The following is a 22376-nucleotide window of genomic DNA, read 5'->3' as shown; positions in this document are numbered from 1 at the left end:
AAAATTATTGAAATATAATATTTCATAAAAACTCAATTTTAAAAAAAAGGATAAAGTGTAGCTATTCTGACTGAAGTGGGAGTAAAAGAAAACAGAACCCTGCCACTTTACTTTATACCCATCACCCTTTACCCTCAGTCCTGGTGATGCCCAGTGTCCATAAGATATCTAACTAGGGTTACCCCGAAGTACAACTGGAAAAGGACTGAACCGAATGATCTCTCTTCTCTAAAGATGGCATGTCATATTGAAATAATTATTCCACCCTCACATTAAGTCATGATCATACTTTTATTATCTGTGGCTGGAATTGTCCTGAAGTAGCACAATTTTTTAAAAAACACATATTGATATGAGTCTTCTTATTTAATATGTCATATTTAAAAGTAAATACCCAGAGCCCAAGGGCTCAGACATTACCATTGTACCATGAAACATTGAGATATCAGTGATATGGTTAAGTAAATAAATACCTTACGTTTCAATTTTAAAAAAGAAAGAAATATTGCATTATCACACTATCTGACAAAAGATAAGATGACTCCCTCTCAACTTTGTCTTTATTGCCAGAAAATTGTTAAAATTTGAAGAAAAACTCATAGAAGTATTAGAATCTAGCAGAAGTGCATCTCTAAAGGCATACAACCCAATTCCATTCCTACACACTAATAACAATATTAATTGGGGTATATTTTTTCATTATTATCAGAAAACAATCACATTAGACAAGTGTAACTTCATTATAATTCACAGTATATTTAAATTAAACACTTGAAAATGCAGCTTCATATTTTTCTAATTTTCAAAATCATTATGATGGAATGCTTTTGTGCAGTTTGTCTGTTTTTCATTTCTGTTCTGAGACATATTTTTAGAACACTAAGGATAAAGTCATAACAGTGAAATGTTTATAGTTAACTATAATAATAGTTAACTATAACAATCTACAGTTTCCCATGTAGAGTATTTTCCTAGTAAGGGCATGAGACATTTGATTGAATTTATTCAATCAGTTTGCAATAGTTAAGCATGATTTTGCCACTGGCTGAAAACTTTCATTGCTAACTAGTGATAGAAATTGATATTTCACTGAACTCAATGAGTTGTCAAGCATACAGTGCATCAGCAACAGTATAGGTGGTATATATTTGTGCCATCTATTTCCTTGAGAATATATACAGCTATTATTCTTTACTCTTTTCTCACTGATATAAATGTAAGACTTATATAATAAATCAATGGCATTTGGTGTCTGTACAACTCAATAATAGTAGTTTGATAGTACTATTTGTAATCCTCAGTTTGCTCCTTTTCTGTTATATCCAATTTATATTCTTTAAGAGGCAGTTAAGGCTTTCTTATATTCCAATATGATTACTATGTGTACAGGTTGATGAAGATGACTAGTTATGTTTAAGCAACTCTAATGTGTAAAATCTAAGTTGTATTTTATTGAGTACCGACGATGTGCCAGTGAATGCAAATACCATTTTTGGTGGCTTAAATGATTTTGAGCATTCTGATTGCATCTTACAGCTGAATAAATTTATAGTAAACAGTTAAGAAATTTAAGAGTTTTAAAATTAGACAAGCTGGTGTATCAGATTCCATGTACAAAACAACCATTAGAATGGAAGTGTTATCTCCCAATGAACAATGACTGCAATATAGAATACAGTTTACCTGTTAATATCATTTTATGTCCACAAAAAGTCACCTATTAAAGGGTAGATTGATGTAGAAAGGGAAAAAAGGAAAGCAAGGAGGGAAGGAGGAAGAGAGAGAGGAGAAGGAAGAGAGGAAAGAGAAGGAAGGAAAGGAAGAGAGGAAGGAGGAAAGAAATTATCTTCTATTTCTATTTATGTTTCATTGGGTAAAGTGCTGACCGTAGATACAGAAGACTTGGATTCAAGTTCAACTCTTTATATATTAATTACACTGGACCAAGGACAATGTATAGCCTCTTAGCCTCAGGTTTGTCATCTGTTAAATGAATACAATGAAACAGTTATGTCACAGAGATTTGGCAAGAATCAGAGAATACATTTGAAATACATTTATAATTATTTACCAAGTCTGATAGTTTCTTTTTTAAAGCCATCAACTTTCTTATAAGTTTGATAACTATGAGCTAAAATAATCTGATAGAAACTATTTCATAAAATTCCTACAACTTATAACTGAGCCCTATAAAAATATATATGTATGGTCATGTGAATGTGTCCATTGCTAAGGTCTACTTGGATTACTTTTTTGTCATTTGCTTCACCTCCTTTAAGAATTATTTATATAATGTTTGCTGCGTAATGAGACTACAAACATTGTCAGGTCTCCAGGAAATACAGACTTTTATTGACAAAAATAGATAATCTGGGATCGACTGCATGCTACTTCATCTCTTAAAGTAAAACAAAACAGCAACAGCAAAAAACAATCATGGATATCATAGGTGACCTATATTCATTAATCCAGTAAAGTAGTAAGCTATGAGGCTAAGCTTCTAGAATCATTATATAGTGAATTAAAATATAAATTCCAATGGAGACAGACAACAGAAGTTGTAAGTGCCTGCTGTATCATCCTACTGGCTTTTCATTTTGGGGCATTCCCAAGTAAAGCCCATTATATCAGTCTTCGTAAGAAGAACAAAGCGCTCCTTCATGTAACTGATATGTGTTGAGAGAACAAGGTATAACTGAGAAGTAATATATCAGAAGCTTCTGACTATTCAGGAACAGGAATAAATATCATTAAAAATATTAAGTCATTGATTAAGTAATTAAATGGATATGGATTTGATTTTCAAGATTAATTTATTCCAGTGAGAGCCTTCATAGGTTTTTGGTATAAATTATACTATCACTTAAAGGCGTAATTCTAGTTTTAATGGTTTATTGGAAAAATGGAGTGTTTTGGGGTTTTTTTAACCTCCCTAATCTCACTAGAATGCCAACACATTCAGTAGTGTCCAATTCCAGGTCACCATTTGGCCTTTTTATCATGGTTTCTGGCAATGGTGCCTTTCATTTTTATTAATGAATGTTTAGATGTATTAAGCATCCTGACTAAACATCTCTGGCCCTGATATCTCAGAAGTGAAAAGAAGTGTCATGATGATTACAATTGTTGGAAATTGTAGAAACTAAACATTTGGCTTGGCTGACAAGCCTATTTAACCAATATGCTGTACTTTCTTTGTACTTGCACAGCATAGAATTTATACAAGCCTACCAGCATAATTGTGAAGGCTTCTAATCTGCTTATTAACTATTTTATAATTCTCAGTTTCTTTAGTTGAAAAATGAACATTCTTTTATTACCTAATTCCCAGTGTTGTTAAGAGCATTAAATGAGACAACTTATATATATATCAAATGCATCAGGCATTAATGGACCCTGTGAAACATACATTATATGGAATAGAATATATAGCCCAGGTAAACAGATAAGTGCAATACATATCCCTTGATTCTTTTAACATAGAAGGATTTCAGCACATATATATTGTTTTTTGTCTTTCTGCTCAGTGATTTATGCTACCAAACAATAAAACCTAAAACAGTTAACTGGGAATCGTAATTTCCTTAAATACTGAAAGTTGCATCCCAGGATTTCTTAAATTCTGCTAGGAAGTAGCTTTAAAGATGAAAAGCCTGAAGCTGCTCTATCTTCCAAGCACATGGTATTTTCCAAAACAATGTCAGCCTCACTGAGAACACTTCCCAATGTATTAGATAATCGGCTTGCAATCAGTTTGTTCATCCTGACCGATCTATTGTTTACAAAGGATGTAGCTAATATTTTATATTATTTTAATAAAAGTTGCATTTGCTTTGGAATGTCAGAATTTTTTACTCATGATAACATTAATCAAATATATATTAATCTGTTCCCCACAAGAATAATTTCATTGAAGACTAAGTATAAACTAATCTGGAATGTGTGGTAACCTGGTGGCACCTACAGCCCAGCTTGTCTCAGCAATCATTCTGATATATTTTGCAATTATTTTCAGTCATAGATATTCAACAGTTCTTGTAAATGCCAGGCTAAAAAACTGAGACATCACTCTGATTTAGTAATCATATTCTTGAGAAGTTCAATCTAGAAAGGAACACTGCTGAGCTGAAAGTGTCTGGGTGAGTGAATAAAGATCTCTTTTAAACACATGTGTGGCTCTCTGCACATGGTGTTTCCTTCTTCTTATTCTGATAGCTGTTTTGAAAATTAGTGTTACTGATCACAGTGAGAGGTGGGGACAGAGTATATCTTCTCATGCTATTAAAGAGAACTCCTCAGTTTTTTTACTTTACCAGTGTTCTCTCATAAACTCCATGCATAAATGGCAGTAAATAAACATTCATAATTCTCTGGATGTATGTATAGCTATATAAAAAATAGAACTCCAAATTCTTAAGGCAACTTTGATTCTCTTTGATTATTTTACATCATTTGGGGCAAAATATTTCCATTTTAAACCATGAGGCAGAATTTTCTTTAGCTCAGAGAATTGTGCTTGTTTAGCAAAACACCTTGATGTGCCATTTGGGTTGTTTGGCCATTGCTTGGTGGGCAATGAAATGAATTATGTTATTAAAAAGAAACAAAGAAGGGGGATCTGATGTTTCTACCAACTATCTGGTGATAGAAGAAAGAGTGCCAATAGATGAGAGAAAGAAATGAGCTCAATAAAAGCTCAAGAGTATGGAGATTTAATTCAATAGCTCTCAACCTTGTCAGAATCAACCTGTACTTTTATTTGTTCTATAATAAATGTTTTAATACATTTTATTGAGATATAATTTACTTAAAATGGAAATAATTTAAGCATACTATTTAATGAGTTTTGATAAATGTGTACATATATCTATTCAATCTCCACAACAATCATGATATAGAACATTGGCAGCATCTGGAAAAGTAGGCTTATAATTCACTGCAGTCACTCCTGACATGACTTTCCCCAAACTATCTTTGATCTACTTTTTTCACCGTATTAATTTTATCTTTTCTTGAATTTTATATAAATGCAATCACATAGTGTTTCTTTTTTTAAATCTAGCTTCTTTCACTTAATGTGTTTTTAAGTTCATCCATGTTGTTGCAACAACACCAATATTTAATAGCAAATATTTTATAATGCTCCATTTCTACAATAAAATAAAATCCATAGATTAATCCTTAATTTAAATAGAAACAAAATTAAAATAATTTATATAAATAGATATCATATGTAACATGTAAATGTAGAGACATGTCTAGTGCTATGAAATAGCCAGATAATTTTTGCCTGTGATAGAAATGATGAATTGACTCCTTAATCATTATAATATCTCTCTTTATTCCTGATAATATTATTTGTTTTAAAATCTAGTTTTTAAAATTAATTGTAGCTATTTCAGTTTTATTTTGAATAAAATTAACATTGTATATATTTTTTATCATTTTAAACTACCTTTGCCTTTATATTTAAAGTGTGTTTCTTGTATGCAGCATATAGTTGGGCATTTCATTTTTATCCAATCTGACTTTTAGTTGGGCGGTTTAGACCAGTTACGTTTAGTGTGATTATAGATAGATTTCAGTCTATCATCTTTCTATTAGTTTTCTTTTTTGCCCCATCTGTTCTTTGTCCCCTTTTTCCTCTATTTCTGCCTTCTTTTGTACTGTTTTTTCAGTGATTCCAATTCTCTCCATTTTTGGCTTGTAAAAAATTCTTTTTTTTTAATTGGTTGCTTTCAAGTTTATTGTATACCTTCTAACATATCATTTCAAGGGCTATACTTACCTGCATTGAACTTCTTAGCTCTGAAATCATAGTTCTCATCTAATTTGGATAATCATAGGGCATTACTTCTTCAATGAATGTTTTATTGTCTGCTTCTTCTATTCTATCTTTTGGGGTATCCAATTACCCATGTGTCAAGCCAACTGAAATTGCCTTACAGCTCACTAATACTCTTCATTGTTAAATTTTTCCTCTGTGTGATAATTTGGATAGTTTCTATTCCTATATCATCAAGTTCACTACTTTTTTCTTCTGAAATTTCCTATCTGAGTTTAATTCATTCAGTGTATTTTTCTTCTCAGTCATTAAAGTTTTCATCTCCAGAAATTTTATTTCAGGTCTTTTAAAACATGATTTCAGTTTCTACTTTACTTTTTAACATGTAGAATATGGTTGTAATCACTATTTTAATATCCTTATCTATTAAATCTAACATCTGTGTTAGTTCTTGATCAAACGTTGATTGATTGACCTTTAGAGTTTTACTTTGCTGCTTCTTCCCATGCCTAATAATCTTTGATTAGGTTGTGAACTCTACCTAGGTGGATGCTAGAGTACTAGACACTCTTGTATCCTTCTAAATATTTGGGTTTTTTCTCTGGGATACAGTTATTTGATTTGGAATCAGTGTGATCCTTTCAGGTGTTGCTTTTAAGATTTATTTGGCAGGAGTCAATCAGTGTTTAATCTTGACCTAAATATTTCCCACTACTGAGGCAAGACTTCTCTGTGTACTCTACCCAATGCTCAATGAATTATGAGATTTTTCCACCTGGCTGGGGAAAATAGGCACCTACCATGTGTTAGCGCCAAATATGTTTCTTCTAATACTTTTGGATATTTTCCTTTTTTGATATCAAGTAGTTTTTTCACATGCATGAACTAGTAATTTTCTGTTGAATATTTGAGAAGGACCCTCTGTGGATCATTGGTATTCTTTTTGTGAGCTTTCACCTGTCTGGTACTCTGTCCAGTAACCTCTAATTACCTTCCCCCCTCCAGAATCCTCAGCTCTGTCTTCTAAAATCCAGGAGTCTGCTTAGATCTACATGTGGGAGATCAGCATCTCCCTATGCTGCAGCCTGGAAATTGTCTCAAATAGTAAGGTGGGACAATCATAAAACTTACCTTGTTTCCTGTTTCTCTGGGGTGTCTCTCCTTTGTTGCCTGATGTTCAGTATCTCAAAAATTGTTTTTTGATAAATTTGGTTTAGTTTTTCTGGTTGTTTCAGATGGGAGAGAAATTCCAGTCCAATTTAATTCATTTTCGCTGTAAGCCTAAGTCAGCGTTTTTGGTTTTTGTATTTTTTAAGAATACTTTTTACTGGGCATAGAGTTCTGGGTTGACAGTCTCTTTCAGCTTTTAAAAATATTTAATTTTTATCTCCTGAAATCACATTATTTCTTGAAAAGTTAGATATTAGTCTTATTTTTTAACCCTGCAGATAAGATGCTTTTTTCCTTTGACTGCTTTTGAGATTTTCTATGTTTTTACATTTTAGTAGCTTTACTATAACATGTCTAAATATGTTTGAGTTTACAATAGTTCTTGACTTTATAATTTGCCAGCATTTGTGTTTTTGAAAACTCTGAGCCATTACCTTTTGAAACATTGTTTCTTTTTCATTTTCTCTCTCTTATTTTTGAGGAGTCAGATTATCAGTATGTTATACCATGAATTGTATTTCCTTCATCTCTCTCACTTTTCTAACTTTTGCCTTTCAGTGCTTGCTTTGCATATTTCTTTCTTATCTATTTTTCAGTTTTCAGGTTATCTTTTTGTTGTGTCTAATCTGTGTTAAATCCATCTATTACGTGTATAAATTCACCTGTAAAATTTTCAAATCTAGAATTTTTATTAAATATTTAAATAGTTTCCATTTGACTGTGGGAATTCTCTAACTAGTCTTTTATTCTAACATACCTAACATACTATATTTTAGAATCCACATTTTCTAACTCTATCTTCTGCTTATTTGCCATCTTGGTATCAATTACATCTTGCCTCTTTGTATATTTGTTTATTTTTGGTTGTGTTCTGACTGTCTTATAGAGGTAAATTGAGGTCTAGCATATTGTTATCTTCTTCTGGAATGTATTTCTGTGATTGCAAAGAAGTTCGGTTACTTGCAAACCAAAATTACCTTTATCCACTCAGGACTTAAAATATTTTGAGGCTAGGCATCAACCCTTACGATGTATTACCTGTGAACTGACACAAATCTGTCTTTTTAACTCTCAAATCCTTTATTGCATGGCTGCACATAATTTTTAGTACTCCTGAATAATGTTCTTGGCCACACAATTTCACATCTCTCTACTTTGGCATCTATCTTTCCACTTAACTGAAATGTCATTCTCCCACTCCTGGTTACATCATGCTCAATTTTTACATTCCAGACTAAATGTCACCTACTCTTCAATACGTTCCCTCCACACCACTGCCTGAGCAAATAACTTAGTTCCCTAGATTCTCATAGGCTTTTTAGCAAAATTGCTTGGCTAGTACGTTCACATTCTATTATTAGGTATCTCTTATACCTTTATAAATGTGAGCTGTTTGAGGAAAGAACTAGGTCAAAGTTGTAATTGTAATAGGGGACCAAAACCTCAAAATCTTTATGTCCCCAATGTGTAATACATTACCTGAAATATAGTAGTTTGCCTAATAATCGTTGCTGAATTGTGGTCCTGGGGTTTCATTGCTGTATTCTTTAGTACATTTTATGCCTTGTAGCATTCTCTGGAAATGTGCTTCTGTGATCTCTGACCAAATCTAACTGGAACACTTTTGTATTAAAGGACTGTGAATCCCTAGGTAGTGATTTCAGCATGCTTCCACTCTTATGCCAAATCTAAACCATATGCTGTCAAAAGCATTGCCCTAGGGTTAAAATCAGATCCAGAAAAATTAAGTGTTTCCATGAATTTAGGCTAATTCCCAGTAGTTATTCTTGTTCCAATTCCTGCTTTCAAATGATTAAAAAAGATACAGCAAAGTAGGTTAAAATGTCTGTTTTCATATATACATTGGAAAAATCCTTTATAGCAGGAGAATATGTACTTAAAATTTGAGCACAGATTACACTGGTTCTTCAAGGTGCCAAAATGTATCTAAGAAGTTAAATGGGTGGTGGGAGAGCTGGATTAAAAGAAGAAATATGAATATCAAAATCAAACCAATCCACTTGGGCCAGGACCCAAACCAAGTGATGAGAGTAAATGTAAGAAATCAGATAGAGACTGGTGTCTAGAATGAATGATAACAAACACAAAGTGATGTGTTTTTGAAGATATCGTGGATGGCCAGTATGAGAAGGCATATCTTCCAGGTGGAAACTGGCAAAACACTTAGGAATTGTAAGCATTCTAGTCAGTCAGAGGAGTAAAGAATGCAAAGAGAAATATCAGTAGATTAAAGTTCTTTATTGCTCCTGGAAATACCTGACAAGAAAAATGGAGGGATTGAAATTTTGTACAAATTGTATACTGAGCTTTTGAAAACTCAAATTTAATTTTATCATCCATTCCACCCCAGATACACACACACACACACACACACACACACACACACACCATTTCAGTGATTTCCCAGTACTCTTAGAATTTTTTTAAAAACAAACAAAAAATAATAATAAAATCTAAAGATCTCAACACGCCTGCATGACATGAAATTGGCCAACTTCTTCAACCCATCTCAAGATATGCTGCTCTGGGCTTCCCTGGTGGTCCAGTGGTTAAGACTCCGTGCTTCCACTGAAGGGGGCATGAGTTCAATCCCTGGTCAGGGAACTAAGATCCCGCATGCCACATAGCAAAGCCAAAAAAAAAAAAAAAAGATATGCTGCTCCTAGTTTGCTCACTGCAGTCACAATGACTATCATTCAAATCCTTAACCTCTTCATACTCCCTCTCCCCTTTCCCTTATAAACTCTAAATTATATTTCAGTTCTCATCCTAAGCTTCCTGATAGAACGTCCCCTGAAATCACAGTCATATCTACCTATTGTAGACCGTGATAATATTATTCTAATTTCTTTGTAATATTACTAAAGTGTAAGTATATCATTAACTAGATGCTAAGTTCCATGAGTAGAAAGACACTATATCTTTTTGCTTACGATGGTGTTCTCAGAACCTAGTATAATGCACAGCATATCTGGGTTCAGTATGACAAGGACTCAAGAAAAAAGAATAATTAGTGAAAGACTTATTAGAACAGAGTACAAGTTAAATTCTTAGATGTAAAATCAGAATAGTATTCCTGATACTAAAAAAAGGGATACATGCATGGATACAACAAACCTAACAGAAAGATGGTTGAACGGCCTATATAAGGCTTTCCAAAGTCTGGAAAAAGTATCTGAACTGAGATATTTGCAACCTTTAGCAAAATGGCAGCTTTTGCATTTAGTTACAACCTAATAATAATAATAATAATAATGAAGCAGTTAACATTTCATGTGCCAGGAACTTGTCTATACATGGTAACTCCTTATATGAGATAGGAATTATTATTATCCCTATTTTTGATACAATAATGTTGAAGAACACAGATTTTCTTGTCTGGTAACATAACTGAGTTATATCTGAGAGGTAGCTGTGCTTAAGTATGAACCCAGGTATTAGTATATAGCACATATTCTTTGTTTGGAATTGTACCCTACTTTCAGGAAGACCTACTCACACTATATAAATAACATAAACACAATTCTTGGTGAAGGATTGTCCAAGCTACAGTCAATCTCGTAAGAGGCTCCCAGCGTCATTATAACATAGCTACAGTATAACAGTATAGCATTAGAGCCTATTGTAATCACTTATCAACATATTTGTCTTCTCTATTAGACTTTCCTTTCCTTAAGAGCAGGGATTACATATTATTCGCATTTACATTCCAAGAGACATTACACTGCACACAAAGTATATGCTTAATAATGATGGTTTAGTAAATATTTGAGAGCACATTCAAATTCAGAACTATTTAAATCAACTTTGTTCACTTTCAAAGTCATATAAGATGATTTCACTTAAGAAAAAGAAAAGTGCATACACGCACCTGTGTTTGTACAGGAAAAAAGGTCATCAAATATCATTCCTAATCATGATCATTTATATTTTAAATCTGCATGCAGTAAGTATTTTTTAAACATCTTTATTGGGGTATAATTGCTTTACAATGGTGTGTTAGTTTCTGCTTTATAACAAAGTGAATCAGCTATATATATACATATATCCCCATATCTCCTCCCTCTTGCATCTCCCTCCCTCCCACCCTCCTTATCCCACCCCTTTAGGTGGTCACAAAGCACTGAGCTGATCTCCCTGTGCTATGTGGCTGCTTCCCACTAGCTATCTATTTTACATTTGGCAGTGTATATACGTCCATGCCACTCTCTCACTTTGTCCCAGCTTACCCGTAGTTGTTCACTTAAAATACTGTGAAAACCTCATTCAGAAGAGGTAGAGAACCTGGCCAATTTCCTTCTTCTGAGTCCTGCTTAGCAAATGAACAACCAAAACATGAATGCATAAATAGGAAGTCAGCAGATGTTGGGCAGCGAAAAGGAAATTAATAATGAATTGTGTATTAAATCATCTTAAAGGTAATAATTTAACAATAACATTAGAAACCTTATGTTCTTGTGCTTTGAAATGAGACAATTGCAATTTAATTTTTGAATACCAGAAGAATGTAAAAGGATCATCTCCAGCAACTGAGACAACTAATTAAAACTGTTTCACCTGTTTTTCACATGCGCATGATTTCTAGTTGGAGCATACTGAATAAAGAGAAAATTATCTAACACAATTCATCATTTTGCATTTTATGTATTAACTGAGTATATCAATGCATTTTAATTTTTAAATTTTATACATCTATAGATTATTCTTTCCTTATTTTTATACGCCATATAACATCAAATATTTGATATTTATGAAATTCCAGACCCTTGATTGATATTTATTGTCAACATTTGTCTAGGCATTTTGTACTGTAAATAATATGTGTAACAGATTTGAAGGTCAGAACTGTGAAGAAAGCACACTTACATCCACCCACACATAAATAATACCATACTGTTCTGAGGTTACACTGAGATCAGTTAGTTGAAATGAGAAATATAAAGCCCAGAGCTTCAGAAACCTCAAATCTCAATCTGTAAAATGAAAAATAAGGGGGAAATATGCTCAGTTAGTTCTCCAACATTTTTCCCATGACAGTAGGAAAAAGTTCTGAGGAAATTACAGGAGTCAAGGACCTGGGTTATTTGGTAGAAGACTTTGAACAAAAATAAGTATTCAAAATGGAAATTCAGATCCATCCCATGTTGTGAATCAAGCAGATAAACCTGTTTTTTTTTTTTTTTTTCAGTACGCGGGCTTCTGACTGTTGTGGCCTCTCCCGTTGCGGAGCACAGGCTCCGGACGCGCAGGCTCAGGGGCCATGGCTCACGGGCCCAGCCGCTCTGTGGCATGTGGGATCTTCCCGGACCGGGGCACGAACCCGTGTCCCCTGCATCAGCAGGTGGACTCGCAACCACTGCGCCACCAGGGAAGCCCAAACTATTTTTTTATAGACATCATAATAAAGTAAGTCCCTTACTGTAGGTTATGGTCTTGTATATATATATTGAGTACATACTCTTATGGGTATCAAAACCTTCAGTTTTGGAATTTTATCCACTAGAGCCTTTTATTAGATCTGTCTTTTGGAAATATTTACTCCAGATCTGTGGCTTGCCTTTTCATTGTCTTAATGGTGTCTCTTGAAAAAGCAAAAGTATTTAATTTAAATGAAGTCCAACTTATCAGTTTTCCTTTTAGACACTGCACTTTGGTGTTGTAGTAAAATGTCATTCCCAAAACTGAGATTACCTAGATTTCCTCCAACGTTGTCTTCTAGAAATATTATAGTTTGCATTTTACAGCTAGGTTTATGATCCATTTTGAGTTGATTTTTGTGAAAGGTATAAGGTCTGTGTCTAGATTTATTTAATTGCATGTGAAGTTCAGTTCCCATCACCAAATTAAAGCATGCACATTTTATCATCATTTATGGCATTATAGTTATATCATCATATCATTTAGCTTGGGAAAAGTTTAAAAAAGGCTCATGACTGACTCAACTGAAATCTGTAATAAGGCTTAGATCATCTAGCAGAAGTATTTGTTCAAATACCATCTTAATTGGCCTTGAATATTTCTTTCCCAAAGTGGGACATTATTATCTATCTCATGACAAAGAATATATACACACATATATGCCCATGCAACAGAAAAAAATAGCTGGCTCTCATGATTTTGAGGTTCTGTTTATCACAGAGAGCCCACATAGATATCTAATGGACATAGTGTAATGGACTCTAGTCTAATATCACATAATCTAATGGACTCTAGTGTAATATCACATAATCAGAATAAGACCTAAAATTTAGACTGTTGTGTGTAACATGGAAATGCCTGCTGAAAGCGTACCCTTTCTCCAGGTAAAAAATGTTACTTTATGTCAGGGGACATTTTATTAATCACTTGAAAAAGGAAGGCGGGATCAAGGAAGAAATAGCTTACCTGGTAGTTTTTCTTTTGAAAGTACTTTTAAAATGGAAATTAATAGGGCCTTTTAAATGAAAGTTTTCCCTTTTACTAGTTGATATGTATCCCACAAATAAGTTGGCTTTTTAATCTTACTATGTTTCATCTGAAACATATTGAAAAATTATCTACATGGTCTTACTTACTGAGTAGAATAATCAGCTGCTTTAAGAAGCAAGGAGAATGGTTTATAGTTCTTTGCTCAGTTACCATCATTTTTCAAAATCCTTTTAATTGAAGTATAATACACAGATAAATGCACAAATCCTAAGTGTACAAGCTCAATGAATTATCAGAAAGTAAACACTCCTGGGTAACTGGTACAAAGGTTAAGAAATAAAATGTTAGCCACACACCAGAAACCTCTCCTCAAGGCCTCAATTACCTCCTTCCCAAAGGTAACCACTACCCTGTTTCTGAACTTGATGTAAATAGAATTATACATTACATATTCTTCTGTGTATGGCTTACTTTGTTCAGCATCACATCTGTGAGATTCTTCCCTATAGCTTTTATGTAGTTTTATTGTGTTCACGTGTATAAAGTATTCCACTATAAAAATATATCATTATGAAATTTCTTTATCTCTCATTAAAAAAAAAAGAAAAATTATCTAGAGTTTTATGTATAATATAGAGGTGTTTTATATGTATATATATTTTGGAATATAACACGTATGTGCATTGGTGTTCAGTTATCATATATCTGTAAAATTATGAACATGATTTTTATTTAGTTTTTTTTTCCTAAAAAGAGGCTTGAATCTATCCTGATTTTGAAACCAAAAAATGGGAAAAAATAAAGTAAAATAATAATTAAAACCCCACATTCTTTATTAAACATGGGGACTGTTTTCAGGTAATGTGATTTTTCTCCTTCTATCACATTGCATTAACCATATATTCCATATAAGTGTTAAGCAAACAAAAGCCATTTTGTAAATGAGGTATTATTTAGTATAAGAAATGCAATTTAGAAAAAAATTCAGATCTGACAATAATTTTGATCTAGGGGTTCATAGTCATTACTTATTAGAGATTGTGGCTGTAAAATATTTGCACTGTTCTGTTTCTTGAGATTTACAATATGCTGGTGTTATTTACATTTAAACATAGTTACATTTAAAGGGTGAGCATCCTCTAAAATGCCAAAGAACAAAAAATGTCTTGGTTAGCTGTTAATCCCAGATTGAATTCGTTTCTCTTTTACATTGCTTTGAAAGCCACATTTCATGAGCCAACTTCCGTAACATAACTTTTACCCTTTATCTTTTCTTCACTGATTCTACAAATCACATTAAAGAGAGTAGGAAATGTAGCCAGCAAGAGTCCTCCTAAATTTTATAATAAATTTCTTATTCTGCACAATCTGTGATTTTGCTGCCTGAGTTGGTTATTTTGCCATACATATAAATTTTAGAGACAGATGGTCAAATTCCATGAAAAGTCTTCTTGATCAATTGTGGGGGAACCAAACTATCCATGAACATTATCTTCATTCAATTAGGCCTTCCAAAAAAGTTTCAAAATTTTAAAATAAGGATTTTTGCACATATTTTGTTGTTATTTTTCTTACATGAACATTATGTATAATTTGCTTAGAATATTATTATATAGCTATTTTGTAATATAATATCTGTGTGTGTGTATTCCTTAAAAATACTATACTTTTTGTCATATTTCCTGTTTGCAGCTGAAGTAAAATAATTTTTTGATGTTATATCTACCTGCTTATCTGAATTTAACCATCAATTTTAATGATCTGTTTGGAGATTCTCTACATTTTCTGCAAAGATATTGATATCTGAAAATAATGACACCATTTGTATCCATGTTCAATTCTGCATCTATTACTTGTTTTTTCTCTCTTAGTGAAGAGCTTAAATATGATATTCAGTAAATGTGTGATAAGATAGTGGACATCTTTGTCTTGTTGCTGGTTGTAAGGGGTGTTGCTCTAATACTTTATCATCATAAGATTTCTTTGTACATGCAATTGATCAGGTTTAATAAGTTTTCTTGTCTTAGTTTGTAAGATTTTGTTTCTAATAATGAACACGTGTTGATGTTCTTTAATGCAATGTTTTAGTTAGCACATTATTTTTATCTCTTAATCTATAGTAAATTATATTAATAGATTTTTACATATTAGAATAACTCTGAGTTCTTAGAATGAATCTAACTTGGGCATAATGTATAAAGTTTGATATATTGTAGCATTTGGTTTCTAACACTTTGTTTAGGATTAGTGCAATTATGTTATAGTGGGCTTACCTTAAAAAAGAGGGTACATCTTCCTTCTTTCTGTTTCCTAGAATTTTGTATAAATCTTGGAATAATAAGTTCTTGAAAGTTTAATAGAATTTGATTTTAAAAAGTTTTGACCTATTTTTTGTTTTTATTATTTTTCGCTTTGACTGAAGTTTTTAATTATTGGTATTTTATTTTTTTAAAGGACTGAGAGTATTGACATTTATTTCTTCTCATATAAATCTTAGTCATATTTCTTTAGAACTTTTATATTTCTTTTAAATTTCCAAATGCATGTCCATAACAGTCTTGGGATTCAATTCTAAATGTCTTTTAAATTATATTTCCTTTTTAATTTCTAATCATTTGTATTTACACCTGTTTTATTTTCTGTTTTTTAGCATTCTCAAAGAACCAACTGCTGTTTCTGCTGATAATCTGTATCAATTTTATCCTTTTTTCCCTAGCACATTAATTTATGTACTTTTTTGTTATTTTTCTCTTTCTAATTTTCTCTCATTTATTCAGTTGTTCCTTTTTCTTATTTTTAAATATATCTTTTGTCATTTATTTCTAAATTAATGGTTTTCAGTGCATGGGGTCTGTATGATGCAAATTTTGAAAATCACTTTCAAAGATTTGCTTAATGGCCAACTTTTGTAAATATTCTATTTTACTAGAAAAGACTATTTACTCTTTTATCATGGGATGCGAGCATCCCTATATTATGTGTTAAATCAAATTTATTTGATATACTCTATACTTTTATAGTATTTTTGTCTGTTGGGTCCATCAATAATTTATTTATTTAGCTGATATTATTGAGGTCCTTCTTGATATTAAATGATGCCATAGTCAGAATGTGTCCTCCCAAAATTCATACGCTGAAATCCTAAACTTCAAAGATGAGGGTACCAGTTGGTGGGGGGTTTGGGAGGTGATTAGATCATGAGTGTGGAGCCCTCATGAATGAGATTAATGCTGTTATAAACGAAATCCCCCAAACGGAATCACTTTGCTCTACCCCTGAAGCTATCATAACATTATTAATCAACTATACTCCAATATAAAATCAAAAGTTAAAAAAAAAAAGAAACCCCACAGAGATCCATCTTCCCTTCCACAACCTGAAGACACAGGGATGAGGAAGTAGACCTTCACCAGAATCCTCATGCTGGCCTCTTGTTCTTGGGCTTAGTCTCCAGAGCTGTGAGAAATAAATTTCTGCTGTTTATAAGCTACCTAGTCTGTGGTATTTGTTTAGAGCAGCCTGAACAGACTAAGACAAATGAGGATTTGTGAGCAGAGAGACAAAACCCCTGCCTTCATCAAGTGAGTTTACATTATTTACATTAAGTGAGAAAGGTAGGTTACAATCTGAAAATATGGTTGGGCATTGTCAATCCCCTCTTGCCTTTTCATAAAGTGTTACCTAATTTATTTTAAGGTTATATTATTAGAAAATAACAGTTTAGAATGTTTAAAATTTCCTGGAAAACTGAGGCTTTTATCATTATATATTGGCTTCCCTCATCTTTAATGACAGTTAAAAATTATATATTTTGTCTGATGTTAATAGAGCTAATCAATATTATTATTATTATTATTATTAGCCTGTGGTGGATATAATCATGATTTTAAAAATTTATTTTAATTTCTTGTTCTCTTAATTTTCCCATGTTTTTATATTTGTAGTATATAATTTTTGAAAAGGATTTAGCTAGTTTTATTTATTTGTTTATGTGCAGTATAAAAATCTGTGCTTCTGAGATGGTGAATTTAGATCATTTACTTCTATATTGATTAATGATATTCTTGGTCTTATTTCTGCCATCTTATTTTATGGTATTTACCTTCATTATCATAAATGACTGGGTTTATTGTTATTGTTAATAGAGTATAGTGTAAATATTCTTAACAATATATGAGTATATAAAGGAACAAGTGACAGTGCAGATATGGGAGTGGCATGAGAATCTAAATTCTGTTTAGGGAACTTACTTCTATCTTCAATATTTATTCAAACTCAATCACGCATGTATGAAATATGATAAATTATTCCTCAGTCAGGAAGTGCTCTTGTGTAGCTTGATGTCTCAGCTACCACTCAGTTCATGGAAGACAACTCATTCAGCATGGTCATTTTGGGTTCCATGGTCAGGTGTTAAGTTTCCACAAGAGCATATTAACAACTCTGGCCTGCTTTCCAAAAGAACAGCTGTCTCAAGGAGAATGTCATAAGGTTCTGTGCTGTGATTCTCTTATTGACATTAGCAAAGGTTGTATATTAAATTCACTGTCTGCTACAGACATTTGTATCTTCCAGGTCATGTGTCTGAATGTTAGAACTTCTTGCACTGTGTTTTGGATCCATTTCAGAACTGTCTCTTATTCTGAGCCCCACCCCAAACTGGTAGCCTATGGGCTACTTTGCAAGTGATTCAACACAGCATATTGAAATGACATTGTATATGTTGCTTGCAAATTCCATAAAGACCCGTTAAGTCTAGTGACTCTTTCTTAATGATAGGTGTCATCACAATGTTCATCTTTTGCTCTGAGGGGATAATTTTTTACAACTTTATTGTGGTCAAATTTATGTATCATAAAATGCATCCTTTTGGAGAGTACATTTAATGATTTTAAGTAAGTTTAGTTAGTTCGGCAACCACAACCATAATTGTCATTATGAGGGAATATCTTAATATGACTTAGACCATTGTATCCATAGAAACTCTACTGAGATGGAAGTCTCTAAATTTGGTGAAATGTATTTCACTTTCTGTCATGCATGTGGTATAGGAAGGCTTTTGGCTGCTTCCTCCTCTGTAGATTCATTTAGCATGAGGCCATCCATGAAGCCAAGATGTCCTGTGAGATAGTAAAACAATCAGACTCACTCCAGTCTGCATGGTGACAGAGGAAGAATTGGCATGGCCCTAAGTAAGACTGACATGTTTCTGCTGTCCACCCAAACTGCTTCTGGTGGTCTATGCTTAATGACATAGAGAAAAAACCATTGCCAGCTCATTAGTTACATACCATGTGCTAGGGCTATGTTGATTTGCTCCATAAAAGAGACAAAATCTGGAAGAGCAGCTGTAATTGGAGTCACCACCTGTTTTGATGATTGACTGCCATTCACCAAAGCTGTCCAATTTCTGCAGAGGCCAAATGAGTGAGCTCAATAAGTGTGAGGGAGGAATGAACACCCCTGCTTCTTTCACATCCTTGCTACTGCCCTTAGATATATGTGTTGCTTTAGTTTCCTAGTTTTATATGGAAGGCCAGTTCCAGGCCACTCTTCAGAGTATTAACTTTGAAGCTCTAGTTATGGGTTTCAGCATTTGTACCAGGGTACAATCCCAAAATGGGTGTTTGTTTATTGCTCACTCCATTCAAATTTTGACTTAGTATTTCTCCTTCTCTTCATCTCCCTCCTGCACTCCTCCTTTGTATTTCAGTGCCTCCTTTCTTCTCACCTGCCTCTTTCTTTTTCTTGACATTTTCTTCTTTCCTATGTCACAACAATACATTTAAAAGTATCTCGTAGAATATCAATATTCTAATTGCATTGTTGCAGAAAGTTCTTTTACGATATCCAGTCTAGCATCCTGCCAGAAGTGTAATTGAAAATATGCAGTCATTACTCATTAGAATAGAGTAGGATACATGATTTAAAAAAATATAGGATATAGCTCAATTTGTGGTGATATCCTCTGAAAGTTTAGAAGTTTTACTTTTGTATTGAAGCAACTTCATAGCAACAGTCTTTTAGGTTAAAAATTTCCCTGTCTCCATCATTTTATGAACATCATTTATTTAGACATCAAATTAAACAAATATTTTAAAAACCTCTCTTTATACTTAAAGTAGTTTGTATTTGTCTGACTTTGTATGTAGAGACTTTATATATAAAAATAATTATGTCAGTCATTGATTCACAAAAGAGAAGCTTTTTGGGGGTTTTGTTCCTTGTCTCCAGGACTTGGACCTTCTAGAAAATTCAAATTTCTATAGGAAGTTGAACTTATCTTAACCAAACTCTCATAACAGTGGTTTTAATTAGCTATGAACAATAATCATCCTCACCCTATTTGTTTTGATCAGGAATATAAAGGCATAGTTTTACATACAGTAAAATTTACTACTTTCAGGTATATAATTCAATGTGTTTTGACAAATGAATACAGTTGTATAAACACCATGATGAAGATGTATAAACATTCATGATGAAGAACATTTTCTTTACCCCATGAAGTTTCCTCATGCTCATTTACAATCAGTTTTCTCTCTACATATTTAGCTCCTGAAAGCTACAGTTCTGCTTTCTTTCACTATAGTTTTATATTTTTTTAAATCATAAAATGGAATTGTAAAGTATGTAATTTCATACACTCAGCATCTGAGATTATTTCAAGACAATACATGTATTAGTAGTTTGTTCCTTTTTTATTAGGTTATATTGTATCAAATGCAATTATCTGGTCATGAGTCGATAGACATTTGGTTGATTCCAGTTTTTGGTTATTATGAATAATGTACTCTGCACAATAAAGTACACATTTTTTGTATGATCATGTTTTCCTTTCTATTAAAAAGACTTTTGAGATTGCTGGATGGAAATATTTTTAGCTCTATAACAAATTGCCACACTGTTCTCCAAAGTGGCTGTACCATTTTGAATTCCAGTTAGAAATATATAAGAAATGAGAAGTAAATAAGCAATAGAGGTCTAATGTACAGTATAATGAATATAAACAATAATAATTGTGATAAATATTGTTACATCAGCAATCTTTTTACAATATATTAATAACACACTGTACATCTTAAACTTACACGACATCACATGTCAAAGTTATTCAATTTTTTAAAAATAAGAAATATATAAGGGTTCCAATAGCTCCAAATCATGGCTGATACTTGGTGTTGTCGAGTTTTTGTTTTGTTTTGTTTTGTTTTGTTTTATAGTCACTAATAGTAGGTATGAAGTAGGAACTCAGTGGTTTTAATTTGTGTGTTCCTTACAGCAAATGATGTTAGGCATCTTTGCATATGCTTATTGGTTTTGTGTTTATCTTGGGTAAAGTGTGCATAAAATTATTTTGTCCAATATATACATGTCACCTTATATGTGATATCACATATAAGGTGATTTGTCCACTATTAGTGTTTTATACTTCTTTATACACCTACAAAGAGTAATTTATCATCTATATGTTTTACAAACATTTTCTCCCAATTTATGGTTTTTCATTTTCATTTTCTTAAGATTGTCTCTTAAGAAAGAATTTTTTTTTAAATTTTGATGAGGTTTGATTTACCATTTTTATGTTTCATAATTTCTACACATACAGTCTAAGAGATTTTCTCCTAAACCCAAGATACCAAAGAATTTCTCCTACATTTTCTTTCAGAAGTTTTATAATTTCAGGTCTTAAATCGGATCTCTGATCAACTTTAGTATAATTTTTATGGTGTTGGTTAAAGAATAATTTTATCACTTATGGATATCCAATTTTTTTCAGCATGATTTGCTGTAAAGACAATCCTTTCCTCTTGAGTTGACATTTCTTTTCATCAGTTGGTCATGTATGTGAACCTATTTCTGAACTCTCTTTTCTGGTGCATTGATCTAAATGCCTGTCTTAGGCCAATATACTGCTGTCTAACTTTATGCCAATACTTTAATATGAATGAGTTTTAGCATAGTGGAGGCTTAGTGTGGGAAGCTAGCATGCATATTGGGGAAAATTTGAAATTTGTAGTCAGAGAATGGCTTAACAAACACCTCAGATTTATCAGTTCCCAGATGCATGATGTTCAGATTGTAACTCTTTTCTTCTGAACATCAGTTTCTCATTGTAAGATTGTTATGCAGAATAAATAATATTTAATTATATGAAGTACATCCTGGTGCCTGATAAATATAAAACACTTCATAAATGCTAGGTCTCTTTATCCTTTGCTCAGGATGTTTTAATAGAAAAGAGATTAACTACTGTGTTTGTGGCAGATAGTAATAACCACTCATTAAAAAGCAAACAAACAAACAAAAACACCAGATAACTTCTTCCACTAAATATGTAATTATACCTTGCTACAATAATTTCTAACCTATTTTGAGCAAATCAGAGATTTTTTGCCATGCTTAATTGCAATATATATAAAAAAAAAAATAGAAACATAGTTTACTGTCTTTCAGATGGCATCCCTAAGAAGTTATTTTTGAGTTATAACAAGTTGTATACAAAATATAGTAACAATGTCCTTTTCGTTACATTGAATAAAATGGATGTTTTTCAGCATTTTAATATGTTTACATTGGAGACTAGTGGCCTAATTTAGAAAATATTTGGTATTTTGTACTTCACATAAATCACAAATTAATTTATGCATTTGAGTTTATGTTGTTCAAGCTCATTTCATGAATATTTGGAAGATATTTAACTTACAAAAAACGCACTGAGTATTTGAATGGATGTTTTTGAAGCCTGGTAAAGAAGGAAAATTGGAAGGAAGTCTGGTTTTAGAATTCAGTAAAAACATTGTTTATGTTTGCTCTTTAACTTTACCACACAGAATGCAATATAGTTAGAAAAGTCATCCTAAGTACTGTCTCCCCTTACTTCCCAAGACCTCACAGAGTAAATGGGTTCATAGATATTGTATGAAATATCTAATATTACTGTTTACCTACTTAATACTTGGGTATTTTGTAAGTGGAAATGGTAAAAAAC

The sequence above is a fragment of the Grampus griseus genome, assembly GCF_964374135.1.
Source record: "Grampus griseus genome assembly, chromosome: 4".
NCBI classification, from domain to species: Eukaryota; Metazoa; Chordata; class Mammalia; order Artiodactyla; family Delphinidae; genus Grampus; species Grampus griseus.
Note: the sequence above shows the minus strand (reverse complement) of the source record.